We start from the raw sequence: 13,988 nt of genomic DNA, 5'->3' as shown, positions 1-13,988 counted from the left end.
CTCCACCCAAGAAGGTCAAGTGCAAGCTGGCACGCATCGAGGCTTTGAGGGCAGCGAGGCAATGCCATTAGGCCTCACTCTCCTCCTTATGAAGAGCTGGATCAAGACCAAAGGTCTCGCTAGCATCCTTTTCCTACAATGTCTATGGGAAGTCCATAAACAGCAAAAACAGGAATGCAGCAATAGCCTGCCCTGGATGTCACAGTCCTTGGCACCAGATATGGCAGTGAAGGCTGGTGACTCCAAGGTCACAGAAACGGTAGCTTCACTCTGGGTTCTAGGCCGAACTACCCAAGGTGTTCAAATTTCAAATTCAAATTTCAAATCAATTTATTGTCGTGTTGAACCCTTTCCTCAAAATAGGCCTCTATTCTTCTTGCCTCTAGTATGAGAGTGAGGCTAGGAGTGAAAAATCTTGATGTGCTCTGTCCTTCCTTGGTAAATGAGACCCCACACAGGGATATAGACACTGACACACACATACAGAAACACATACGCAGAGACAGACACAGTTTTTCCTCATCATGAGATGCCTTTTTTTTTATGGCCAGAAAGAGATTTTGCCTACATTTCTGACTAATTTTGGTGTGTTTCAGTAAAATGTGCCAAATGGGACAATGTGATAAGGCAGGGGCAGGGGCAAATAATGTCTATAAACCTAAGGTAACTGTTGCATGGACGAGTAGCATTCGATGGTTTGTTTGTCTCTTTGTAATTAATCAGCAGGCTAGTCTGTCTCTAGCTGATGTGTATTTATGCTTACTTTCACAAAGGGAAAAACACACATCCACTTTGCACAGAGGCAGAATCTCCCACAAAACACACTTTGTACAAATTGTAGAAACTGCAGTGGGCAGAAACTGGAATTTTGGTTTTGTGCTGGAGGTGAGCTGTTTCCGTGACAAACAGCTCCAGACATGACAAACACAACTCATGGGGAACTTGCTACAGACTTTTGAATCACCTGGTTCTCCTTTCTTGCTCTTCTCCAGACCTACCATATCAGTTTTTTCCTCCTCAGTTTGGTGACTAGAACAATACACAGTATTTGAACCATGTACCATGGATACAACTTAATAATGTCTGAAAAGGACTGTGGACCGGGACCCATTTATCTTGATTTCAGATGAAATATTTTGTGTAACTCTTCTGCCATCTTTGGTACGTGGCAGGTCACTACAGGTTTTATTATGTCAGGGGCAAAGGTCGTCATCATCGTGAGACATGCAGTGCTTACAGCAGTGCTACTTTTAAGAAAAAGAAACTCAACAACATACTAGAGCCATCCGTATGGTAGCAGTGGTAGCACAGTGCTCGGTTGAGGGAACAGTTCAGATATTCATCTCCCTCCCTCCCTCCCTCCCTCCCTCTCACACACACACACACTCACACACACACACACACACAGAGAGAGAGAGAGAGAGAGAGAGAGAGAGAGAGAGAGAGAGAGAGAGAGAGAGAGAGAGAGAGAGAGAGTTGTACTGCAGTCAGGATTGAAAAAGTCTCCCATTGACTCTACTGGAAAAATTTTTGCAAACCAATTAGGTTGCAAATATCAAGTCAAGCCAAGGGTGGGATTTTAAAATCCTGATTGCTGCCCTCTTATTTACACTGGTGGTAGGCAAGTTTGGGTGCTTGCACAGATTATATCATACTGTTTTCTTTGATGCCCTAAGTTACCAGTCACTATTAGTGGCAACTGTAGTTCCATTCCCCCATGAATGGGTACACAGTCAAATCCCACCCTTTCAGACCACCATCTTGTCCAATGCAATGTAGAATTTGACTCTCATCCCCCCTGACCTTTCCAATTGAACTTTGAATCTAGACAGCCTCCTTACTAATGTGTAAACACAGATACTGTATAGGGTTTAGGATAGAAGCAAACAACTCCTCTCCCAACCCTTCTTTTCAGGATGGTTATATACAATGACCAGACTCATCCATCTAAGCAACGTTTTTCTCATATTTTAATGTGCATCACGGTAACTTTACCTGCTGTTCCTCATTCACTCTGCTATACATCACTTTGCTTCTTTGTCCTCTGTTCTCTAGTTGCCAGCAAAGCAGATGCCTGTGTTGGCCCCTAAAGACTCCTCAGCCTAGGCTTACCTCCACACTGCCTTTGTTCCCTTCTGTTCATGAGATGTCCCTTCCTGACACCTGAATTCCAGGCCATTGCCCAGGGCACTACTGGTTTCATCTTGGGTTATAAACTTACCCCTCTGCTCCAGGTGACAATGGAACAGATCAATTACAGCACAAAGCAAAGCAGAGTCAAGATAAAGAAACCTTGCTGAGATTTGCAAAATGGCTACAGTTTAAAATGAAACCAAACACAAAACCTGAAGACGTCTATAAGACCAGGTCTCGGTAGCAATCGCTAACCATTGAATGTTGGTTTCTTTTTTTTTTGCTTGTTTCCACCCCCAGCTGTAGCTACTTTTCTGCATTACAGAATGGCTGACAAAATGATTCACTCCCCCTCCCTTTTTACACATCTGATAACAAGCCTTGCTTATTCCTAATAAAAATGCATCCCTGAAATGAGCCATTGCCATCCAATCGAATCCTTTCAGTGAAACCAAAGGAACATGTCAAACGCTGCAGTGAATAGGCTCCAGAGACAAGGAATTAAATTTAAGATACGTTGCATTTCCCCCCTCAATATTGAAGATGCCTCATAATATCCCAGCTATCCTGTTACTAAGGTAATACAACAAGAGACCTGAGGGATAGCTCTGTAAGAATCTCTTCAAGCATAATAACCCACAAATTCCATTTCCTTAAACAGCCCTCATCAGAACACCTCGGGCTCAGTAATGGATTTATCCTCAAAAATATGTCCATGAGGAAAAAGAAGGGCTTACTATTAAGACATTATTTATCATTACCATGGAGGGAACAATGCAGGTTTCCTTGCTTCCGACTGCCATCCAGATGTCATCAAGGCCAGCTTGGGACAATTTGCTGCCTGAGGAAAATGACAAGATGGTGGTTCTCCACTCTACATGGAGAAGCCAACAGGACAGGCAGTTGATTTTGATCTCAGCAGAGGTAATAATCATGGTATACTCTACCACAAGGGTGGGCAGTATCTTGAGAAACTGCTAAAACTTTGGCTTTTATAGAGGTGGTCACACTTGCTAATCGCCAATTACTCAAGGGTTTAATTAGCAGCACCCGGCTGCTTAATTCCTATAGAAGGAGCAAGGGTGCACTTACATGGCTTCTCCACTTTGGGTTTATTTTTGTAAAATAAATCATGACACGGTGCAATATGTCATGTGTTGTTGTTCATCTGAGGGTGTATTTACCTAATTTTCACACCTGGCAAGATGATTTTTATTATGTCCCGATACATAAAACTTCCTTTTTTCACATGACTGTATATACTGTGTATAACTAATAAGCTGTAGCCTTATTCTCCCATCAATTCCAGTTTCTGTATCCATTGGAGGAGATCTATCCATATCCATGTCCACATGTCCTCCAATGGATACAGAAACTGAAATTGATGGGAGAATAAGGCCACCGCTTATTAGTTAAAGGCAGGAAGGAGCTCAACATGTTGGGTAGTATGCCTCATGCATCACTTGTGCCCTGCTGGGAAAAATTCAAGAATGGCATTTTGAAGGAGTCCATGCCAATACTTATACTCTGGACCTAAGGGTGCCAGCAGAGCTGGTAGTTCTATGGCATTCTGAGAAGACAGGTATGTGCCTTGCTACTTAGACCATTCAGTGGCTACTGAGGAGGAAAGAAGTGGGAGCATGATTTCACAGAGCATCTGAGGGTATTTATCCCAAATGACCTTCAAATCTGAAATTGGTTCTTTATTATGTGTGATTTCCCCAGCTATGCTTCCTAAATAGCATGCGAATGGATGGCAGTTCAGCACAACTGTGCCGAACCAAACCTCTTGTCTCATTATAATGACAACTAATTTTAATTCATTCCACAGATAATTGAAATGTAATGATTTCAGATGCCACAACTGAGAATTCACAGATAGGAGAGTCTTGGATCCAAGTGGCTTAAAATGAAGTAAACCCCCCCCACAAAAAAAAAAAAAAAAAAAAAAAAGAATCCAAGAAATTGGGAATCCACAGCGTTGACGTTGTACACCCAAATGCCGAACGGTTCTCAGTGCACTCCATGCAAAACATCACGTTTTGTGAGCAGATGCCTGAAGTGGTTTAAGTCCCAGCATTTTGTTACAATTTATGTTTGCCTTCTCAGTGTTGGTTTTACCATTATATTTGTAAAGGTAAATGAGGCAGATCAATTGAATTGAATTCAGGAAATTAAACTAATTGAAGCAAATTAAAAAAAACTCAACTAAGCAAAGGTGAACTAAATGAAGATGAATTACGCTATTACAAATCAGACAGTGCTGAAAGGATAAACACAAATATCATGGTAAATATTTGCGAGGAGATCAGAACTTTGCAGTTGCATTAGGTTCCAAATCCGATTCGCTGGTTTTCAGAGGCTGGGCTACAAAGCAAAGTAAACCTGGGGCAGCTGCTGTATTTGCTTTGCTTACTTGTTCCAGAACAACAAATTGAAGTCTTATTTCCTAGCCAACCAGCACAATATTTTTCTGTCCCTTTTCCTTTAAAACAACTACCCTTTTAGTAAACTTTAAAAAAAAAAAAAGGAAAAGAAAAGCTCCAAAACATGTGAAAAGCATTTTTAACATGCCTGGGTAAGTTTGACCAAATTAGTTTTCACTGTAGGGCTTAGCACAAGTGGCAGCTACTAACCCAAGACTTTAAGTAAAGTGCAGGATTCTCACATTGCGTTATCACCTAGCAGAAGTAATCTGTTTTACATGGTGGGGTCATTAGAGAGGGGGAAAGGCTGCAAGCCCTCTTCAGGCATTCTCTTTCTGTTTCGGGTCACCACATCCAGACAGGGGGGCTGAGTCTGAGGCAGAGAGCATCAGCTAACTGGGAGGGCTCTCAGTGGAGAGCCTCCACTCATACCAGAGGCTGCCCCATCCAAAATAAATATTCCAAATATACCAAATATACCAAACTGGTTATTATATTATAAGGCATGTGCTATGACATGGATAAAAGAATGGATAACTCTGGTAAACCAAAGATTACTGAAACTAGAAAGGCATGACTTAAGTATGGGCTGGCACGCATATGTGTGGTATGGGAAATATAAGGAACAATCACATTTTACGGAACATATTATAAGGAAAGCATTGGGTCTAGTGTGGCATAAATTTCAAGCACAAACCTAGAAGAAAATTCCATCATGGGTAGCCCCTATAGAAGCCTTTACGTTGAAAGTGTTGAATCAAAAAGGGATGTTGTTAACTTATAAAGAATTACTTAACAGAGAACAAAATATAAAAAATAAGCAAGAATTAGAGGAACTAGGGGTGGCAACAGATTGGTGGTCATTGAATAAATTAGAATCAAGATATAGAAAAGATAAAAAATATGGGCTTTTTTTGAGGATGAAGTCCAGGTACACAAACTGTGGATTCACACTGATGAGAAAATACAGTAATAAAGAAAATGTATACATAGTTACTGGAATATGAACTGGAGGATGAGAGGGTGAAGGAGATGATGATAAAATGGGCAAGTAATTTCGGTTATAATATTGATAGTGATCACTGGACAATGATGTGGAAAAATTGTTATAAAATGATTAAGCCAGTAAAGCTAAGAGAAAATATCCTCAAAATGTTTTACAGATGGCACTACACTCCTGCAAAACTGGCAAAAATGTCAGAAGGTAGCAGCAATATCTGTTGGAAATGTAAAAAAAAAAGTAGGAACTTATTACCATATGTAGTGGACATGTGAAAAAGCCAGGGGTTATTGGTTACAGTTGTGGGAAATAATAAAAGGAATCACTCAAAAGAAATTAAATTTCAAACCTGAAATAGCACTATTAAATATTATGCCAGAAATTACTGACAAGAAAATTAAATATTGTTTGATGTATATATTTATAGCGGCTAGGTTACTCTGGGCCCAAAAATGGAAAAGTGAAGACATACCTATAATGGAGGAGTTCCTGAAGAAACTGTTGGACATTACAGAATTAGACACACTTTCAGAAGCACTACGAGAACCACCAAGAGACTATGCAAAACAAAGTTGGAACTTAACACAGTGGTGCCTCGCTTAACGAGCGCACCGTATAACGACGAATCCGCATAGCGATCCCTTTTTCGGGATCGCTAATGCGGAGGCATAGCGTCGGTCCCTATGGCAAAAACTTGCATAGTGAGGATTGGTAAGCATTTCGCTTACCGATCTTTGCTTTGCGATGCCCGCGGATCAGCTGTTCGGCGGGTACAAAATGGCTGCCAGAAGCCCCAAAATGGCCACGTGCAGCGTTTTTGCGCCCTCCCCTCGCTTACCGAGGGTGCGAAAATGGCTGCCGCTATGGAGGAAACTTCACTGAACGGTAAGTTTAGAGCCCAATGGAACGCATCAAACGATGTTTAATGCGTTCCAATGGGTTTTTACATTCCGTTTAGCGATGTTTTCACATAGCGAGGGTTAATCCGGAACGGATTAACCTCGCTATGCGAGGCACCACTGTATATGTTTGGACCCAGGAACAGATCTGAGGATAGGGCAAAATGATTGATGGGCTTTGTTTTTCCTCTTTCGCTTTCAATGCTCTCTGGAAACTTGGGACATTTGAGATGCAATGAGGTCTGAATCTCTGTCCTCAAAGGAGGGGAGGGTTTGGTTTCCCCCCATTTTTTTTTCTTCTCATTTCTCTTTTTTTCTATTTTATTTTATATTGCATATTTATTTATTTATTTATTTATTTATTTATTTATTTATTTATTTATTTATTTATTTATTTATTTATTTATTTATTTATTTATTTATATTGCATATTGTAGTTGGTAAAATTAGTAAAAATGTTTATTTAAAAAATATTCTCCACACATAGGAGAATGATGGTATGAAAAAGAGAGGGTGAGGGGCTAGAGTGCCCTCCTCTATCATTGGCGAGTTGAAACAGAAAAATAATGCCCAGTTACCGCTTCAGCTTCAATTTTGTTGCATTTCTCTGGATCTCATCTGTAACTTTCCCCTACCAGGTCATGAGACTTTTCCACCCTGCATGTCAATTCACCTGCACATTACATAAACATTTTTTTGGAACATATATATTTTGTGTGCATTTAGCTAATATGTGTTTCACCCACTGGCTGATTTTGTTTCTGTATTTGTGTTTTCTGTGTACTATTTCTAGTTATGTCCATGATCACAATGTCCATGTAGTTTTGTGCGCATTCTAGCTCAAATGGACCACAGACAAACATGCAGATTTCCAAGGCAGGATGTATGTTTCATCACAAATGACTTTCAGGAGATACAAACTACAAAATTACCATTTAGAATACAGTATTCATGTCAGCATATTTCACAGTACAGTGGTGCCTCGACCTCTGACCATAATCCGTTCCAGAAGATGGACGTAACTCGAAATGGTCATAAGTCGAAGCACAATTTCCCACTGAAATGCATTGGAACACGATTAATCAGTTCCGGCAAAAATAAATAAATAAAATTAAAATAAATAAATAAAGCAGACAGCAAGCCCAGTCGGAAGGCACTGAAGCTTAAAAAAAAAAACAAAAAAAAAACAGTAAAGCGAGCTCTGTTGTTGGGGCTTTTAAAAAAACAAAATACCAAAAATAAACAGCAAGGCAAGTTCCATTGCTGGGGCTTAAAAAAAACCCAAATAAAAAATAAACACCAAAGCAAGCCCCAAAGGCGCTGGGGCTGAAAAAAAAATCACCAAAAAGCAAAACAACAACACAGCACAGAAACATTCCCCCCCAGCCCAAAACCACACTGCAAAACCCACCCAGAACAGTTTTTAAAAAGCTGAAAACAGCACCTTACCTTACCAGGCAGCGTCCTCCAATCACAAACTCTCTAACTGCTGGGGCAAAAGAGCTACAAAGAAGGAGCCTCTTCGCCACCAATGGTTTGGAATTTGAATTTCCTGCCTTTCCCCCCTGCCTTTTTGTGTTTGTAACTGGAAGCTCTGGCCACAAGTCGAAGCAAAATTTTGCAGCCAGAGCTGATCGTAACTCAAAATGGCCGTAAGTAGGGACAGTAGTAAGTCGAGGCACCACTGTAATGCAGGCTGTGTGCATCCAGTTCTACTTAGTAAAGGAACTTCCTGTCAAGTTGAAATGCCCGATTAAAAAATCTCAACATTTTATTGTATCTTAACAAGGGAAAATGCTCTCCTCTGCTAGGACTGTGAATAGTTTGTTTTTTTACAATCCACGGATTTCAGAATGATAAATGCTACATTAATAAAGGTTGGGGGAGGGAATTGGGTTCATGTGCACCTCTGTTTTTTCATTAAAAGTTCTCAACAGAAAGTCTTTGTAGACAGTGTTGATGGTTTGCAACCATTCGCAAACTTTCTTCAACTTTTTAGTCCCAGAATAGATGAACACAAGGAGTCACAAACCCGGCAAAATGAAGACAACTGTTATTTTTCCTAGTTGAACATGAGTGTTTGGAGGACATGAGCATTGTGAAGAATGAAGCAGCCCTCCCCCACCCCCACCCCCACCCCCAAAAAAACTATGGACAAAGTTAGGGCGGCCATGTTTCCTTCAGTTCTCTATTTGAAAGTACTGTATCTTCCAGTTTAAGTGTCCCATCACAGGGAGAGAAGTGGCATAAAAGTGCCATAAATTAATGAATAAATTAGTGATTTAGGTATCTGGTTGAGAAGCCACAGGTTGGCAGTTCGATTCCCCACTGTGCCTTTTTGACAGGGATTGGACTTGATGATCCATAGGGTCCTTTCCCACTCTGCAGTTCTAGGATTATAAAGTAAGGAAGGAAGTAAAGCAAAGCAAAAGCAAAGCGTGCTGCTTATATACCACCCCATAGCGCTTCAAGCACTCTCTGGGTGGTTTACAAGTTAGTTATGCAGGCTACACATTGCCCCCCCCCCCCCCCAGCGAGCTGGGTACTCATTTTACCGACCTCGGAAGGATAGAAGGCTGAGTCAACTTTAAGCCGCTACCTGGGATTTGAACCCCAGGTTGTGAACACAGTTTTGGCTGCAGTACAGCAGTTTAACCACTGCGCCACGAGGCTTTTTTTTTTTTTAAAGTAAGTAAGTGCTGGCCAGTTCAACTCTGGCTTTAAGGATCACAAACCATGAGACAGCAGCGTCAAGCTTGACGTTGCCCATGAACAGTTAGTAGCACCTGCATAGCAGACTGAATGGAAGGCATGCAAGGTGCTTGATCACAGTCTTTCCTGCTATAATTGAAAACACTACGTTTATAATTACAATCATATAAAACCATGCACATTTTCATCAATCACATATAAACAAGGACATGCAAATGTCATGGAAACGGCTATCTTCCTTTCCCTGTTTCCTCTTTCAAGTGATTGATACATGGCCACCATAGCCAAATTCCACTGGAGACTGAAGGTATAATTGTTGTAACTTTCTTTGACTATGAGATCCCTTTGTCATTCCCCCTGTCATGCTGAATAGCAAGCAATTAGTAGTGAAACCCAGGAGAAAGAAGCTTTTAATTAAATATGTAGCTCCTATTAAAAGCTGCCAGTCTTGTGCAATTGCACCTGGCCAGCAGACAGGCTGCCTCAACAATTGTGCATTAAGTGTCCCCAAATAACCATTTGACAGGTCTGAAAAAAGATCAAAGAGCAATGTAAGAAAGCTGTGACATCATTTAGCACTCCAATTTTTTTTAAAAAAAGATAAAGGAATAATAGAATACTGATTTCAGATTTAGTATCTTAAATGGAAACAATGGGTATCACAAGCAAGAGAGACATTGAGATGAATGAAGACAGGTATATGGATCTGGCAGTGAAGTCTCAATAATTCACACTGAGACTTTTGTAGGAGAAAGAACAAAAACATGTCTTTACTTACAGTTGCTTGAAATTACAGACTTGTACATACTGCTTTCTTTACTGTACTCATACTAGCAACCAACTGAACAGATCAACAGCAACAAACAACTGCCACCAGCCGAGAAGGGGGGGGGGGACAGGATATGACATTCAACAGAGAGTGTGAGTGCTGGACAGATAATCACCCCAGAAAAATCCCTCCCTGTCACTCAACCTCCAGACAGCATGTGAGGTTGTAAATAAAACTCCAGCAAAATGTACTCAGCTTTACCTCAGTTAGAAACCCTGCCAGTGCTTTTCTGTTTTCCCTGTTTCTCGTCTTCTCTCTCTAATGTCTCTAACACTAAATCAGCCTGTGCCGGCTCCAAATTAAGTTTCGTCCCTGACATATTTTTATTTTATTTTCTACTATCTCTTCTCCCTTCCCTACCTTTCTGTTCTTAATTCTCCCTTCCACTCTTACCAAGTACCAGGCGCTTCCCTCTTTCAGGGTTATCATATATTAGTTCCTCAAATCCGAGCAGCCATCTCTAAGTATTATGCAAAATATTTTCTCATTGTGTAGTTCAGGGTTTGGGCCATAAAAGAGCTGACCATGTCTGCAGCCTCCTCTACTAATTTCCCAATCAAAAGCACTCCTTTTACAGTTGTTTGATAGATGGGAGACTGAAGGCTGGGTTTACTTAGATTCTGCATGAAATACAGGGAGGGAGCCTCAGGTGTTTGGGATACCTGCATGATCAGCTTCTCTTGACCACCTTTCCCCTTCATAGAACTGCTGGTTTGTTTGTTTTTAACAGGTGCTGGAGATGCCAAAGTTCATCAGTTTCCCCTTTTTGAACAAGGGGGCTTCCACCAACTTTGGGAACATGCTCGAGGAATCTTTACAAATATTTGACCCACTGGATATTGCCTCCTGCCCACAGCCTACCTGCAAAATGTGAAACAAATCGTGCTCGCCTGCTTTCAGGTGTAGAATTGCTGCAAGAATTACTGCACCGATGCAAGGAAATTATTTTCTAAATTTAAAAAACTTTTTTAAAAATTACTTTTTTCGATGATAACTCTTTGAAACCTGCTGACAGCATGCTCTTACCCTGTTTTCCCCAAAATAAGACCTAACCTGAAAATAACCCCTAGTATGATTTTTCAGGATGCTCATAATATAATCCCTGCCCCCAAAATAAGCCCCAGTTAAGTGAAGCCCCACTGTCCACCATTGTGCAGCAACCAGAAGAAGATGACATGATTATATTTGAATGTAGATAGTTGTACATGAAAATAAAAAAACATCCCCTGAAAATAAGGCCTACTGCGTTTTTGGAGCAAAAATTAATATAAGTCCCTGTCTTATTTTGGGGGGAACAGGGTATTATAAAATAAAAAATAAATGTTTCCAGCTGTGCAGAAAAAGATTTTTCAGTGCTAATTATTGTGGTGCCCCACAAAACAATTTTTTGGAAATCTGTCTTGCAAAAACATCCTCTTGTGAAACCCAGTTCCCCATTGGAATGCATTGAAATCTATTTAATGAGTTCCAATTGGGAAAAAAAAATGACTGTCTTACAAAAGTCACCCATAGAAGAGAAGAAAGAGATCATCTTGCAAAACACAGTTCCCCATGCCATCTTGGGGAAAAGCAATCTTCTCACCTGCACTGCTTTTGGAAATTCAATGGGTCTCAGATAGCTCTTTTATCTCTAAACTTTTTCTTTGTTGCTAGAAAAAAAAAAAAAGGTAAAAGGAGTCAAACCCCCTTCTGTCCCCTGACCCCCCAAGGCATGGTGACCCCCCTGGCTGCACCTCCCACTCAGCACAGGGCTGCACAGCCCCAGTCCTGAGGGAGGCCAAGAGAGCTCCTCAGTGTTTTGGGGTATCCTGCGGGACCCCCATCAGGGGCTAAGTGTTCCTCCCACAATCCTCTAGTGCACAGGTATTAGCATATGCTAATATCTGTGCACTAGAGGATTGTGGGAGGAACACCTAGCTAATGCAAGGTGTTCTGCCCACAATTAGCATAAGGTATTAGCATTATGCTAATTCTGGTGTACTAGAGGATTGTGGGAGGATCACTTAGCCCCTGATGGTGGTCCCACAGGGCACCCCAAAACACTGAGGAGCTCTCTTGGCCTCTGGTAGAACTGGAGCTGTGCAGCCCTGTACTGAGTGGGAAGTGCAGCCAGGGGGTCACCATGACTTGGAGGGTCAGGGGACAGAAGGGGTTAGGCGGTGCAAGGGCCATTGCAACTCATATCTTATAGAGAAAATGCCATGTCATAAAAATGGTTTTCCCCTAGGGAGGTCCATCCATTGCACTTTGGGTGTGCTGCTGATCCCTATGATTTCCCCAAATGTGGGAAGCTCAACTGCATACCTCATGTTAATGAAAGGATTACATTTATCATTTTTTTCCTAATCTCTTTATTTTTTGGTTTCTGGCTATTTTTGCTACTCTTTATTATTTAAATTTGCAACCATCGCCCCATTGGCAATGCTTTGAAAAAGACCTACCTTTTTATTCCAAAAATTCAGGGAGAACATGTATACTGCTGTTTTCCCAGGAAGCAGACCCTGAAAAACTAGCAATATACACTTTTGTCCAGCAATATATATTTTCTTAAAGAGGGACATGGTGGCGCTGTGATGTGCTCAAGGCTCAGAAGACCAAGCAGTCCTAGGATTGAATCCAGGTGATGGAGTGAATGCCCTTGTCCCAGCCCTTGTCCCAGCTCCCGCCAACCTAGCGGTTTGAAAGCATGCAAATGTGAGTAGATTCATTAATAGGGACCATTTCTTTGGTCGGTTGGAAGGTAAAAGCCTTCTGTGTCTAAGTGGCACTGGCCATGTGACCACGGAAGATTGTCTTTGGACAAAACGCTGGCTCTGTGGCTTGGAAACGGGGATGAGCACCACCGCCCCCTAGATTCCAACACGACTGGACAAAAAAAAAATTGTCAAGGGGAACCTTTACCTTTACCTTATATACTTTCTTGGGATAAAAAAGTAGGTCTTACGTAATTAATGTGTTCCAATTGGGGGGGGGGAACTGTCTTGCTTGAAAAACATTGTCTAGCAAAAATTGCCCATAGGAATGATCATTTTGGGAAGCACAACATTGCTCAAAAATGCTCAAAAAAGGTCATTGTTTAGCGTGTCTTGCGAGGCACCACTGTATTAGTGATGGTACTGTTACATACATAAGACATAAGAAATTTATTTGTCATTGCGCTCACAAGTGGGTGCAACGAAATGAGGTGCTCTTCCCCAAGGTAAAACTGGACAACACTACAAAAAAAAGTTAAAATATACACAACTTTCACCATCCAAATATAGATACCCCGTTTTCTCTCAGCAATTAAAATCCACCAAAAACCTATGGCCCCACATTTAAACTCAATACTGCACTTGGGTAAAAACTGTTCTTGAATCTGCTTGTCCTTGCTTTCAATACCCTGAATCTCCTTCCTGATGGTAATAGTTTAAAGAGCTGATATCCCGGATGAGAGGAGTCTTTCAGTATGTTAGATATCTTCCTCTTACATCTGTTCTTATACAATTCTTCCAAAGAGGGGAGTGAACAGCCAATGATGTTTTGGGCTGTCTTAATCACCCTTTGAATTGCCTTTTTCTCTGCCACTGTGCAGCTCGTGAACCATACACAGAGACAGTAGGATAATATGCTCTCAATCGAACTCCGATAGAAGGTGATTAACAAACTCTCAGTCAATTGTTGCTTTCTAAGAATCCTTAGAAAATACAACCGTTGTTGTGCCTTCCTGATTAACGCAGCGGTGTTTGCACTCCAAGTCAGGTCATTTGTTATGATAGTCCCAAGAAACTTACATTCAACCACCTGTTCCACACAAACTCCATCTATATACAGTGGCTGAATGTCTGCTCTTTTTTTCCTATAGTCCACTATGAATTCCTTGGTTTTTTGGATGTTAAATAAAAGATTGTTTTTTTTGCACCAGCGGGATAGCTGTAATACCTCGTCCCGATACGCAGACTCATCATCCCCAGAGATAAGTCCTACTAGTGTAGTATCGTCTGCAAATT

General features: G+C 41.1%; 1 long non-coding RNA gene across 1 annotated transcript in view; it reads right to left on the bottom strand.

The window, feature by feature from the left end:
• Positions 1–11,646, bottom strand: part of LOC110074264 (uncharacterized) — a 33,060-nt gene extending 21,414 nt beyond the window's left edge. Inside the window, exon 1 of the long non-coding RNA XR_002299762.3 lies at positions 11,582–11,646. This is a non-coding gene — a long non-coding RNA (uncharacterized LOC110074264). The remainder of the gene's footprint in view (positions 1–11,581) is intronic.
• Positions 11,647–13,988: the final 2,342 nt, after the last annotated feature.

This window comes from Pogona vitticeps, chromosome 1 (assembly GCF_051106095.1).
Source record: "Pogona vitticeps strain Pit_001003342236 chromosome 1, PviZW2.1, whole genome shotgun sequence".
In the NCBI taxonomy this organism is placed as follows: Eukaryota; Metazoa; Chordata; class Lepidosauria; order Squamata; family Agamidae; genus Pogona; species Pogona vitticeps.
Note: the sequence above shows the minus strand (reverse complement) of the source record. Positions and strands in the feature narration are given on the sequence as shown.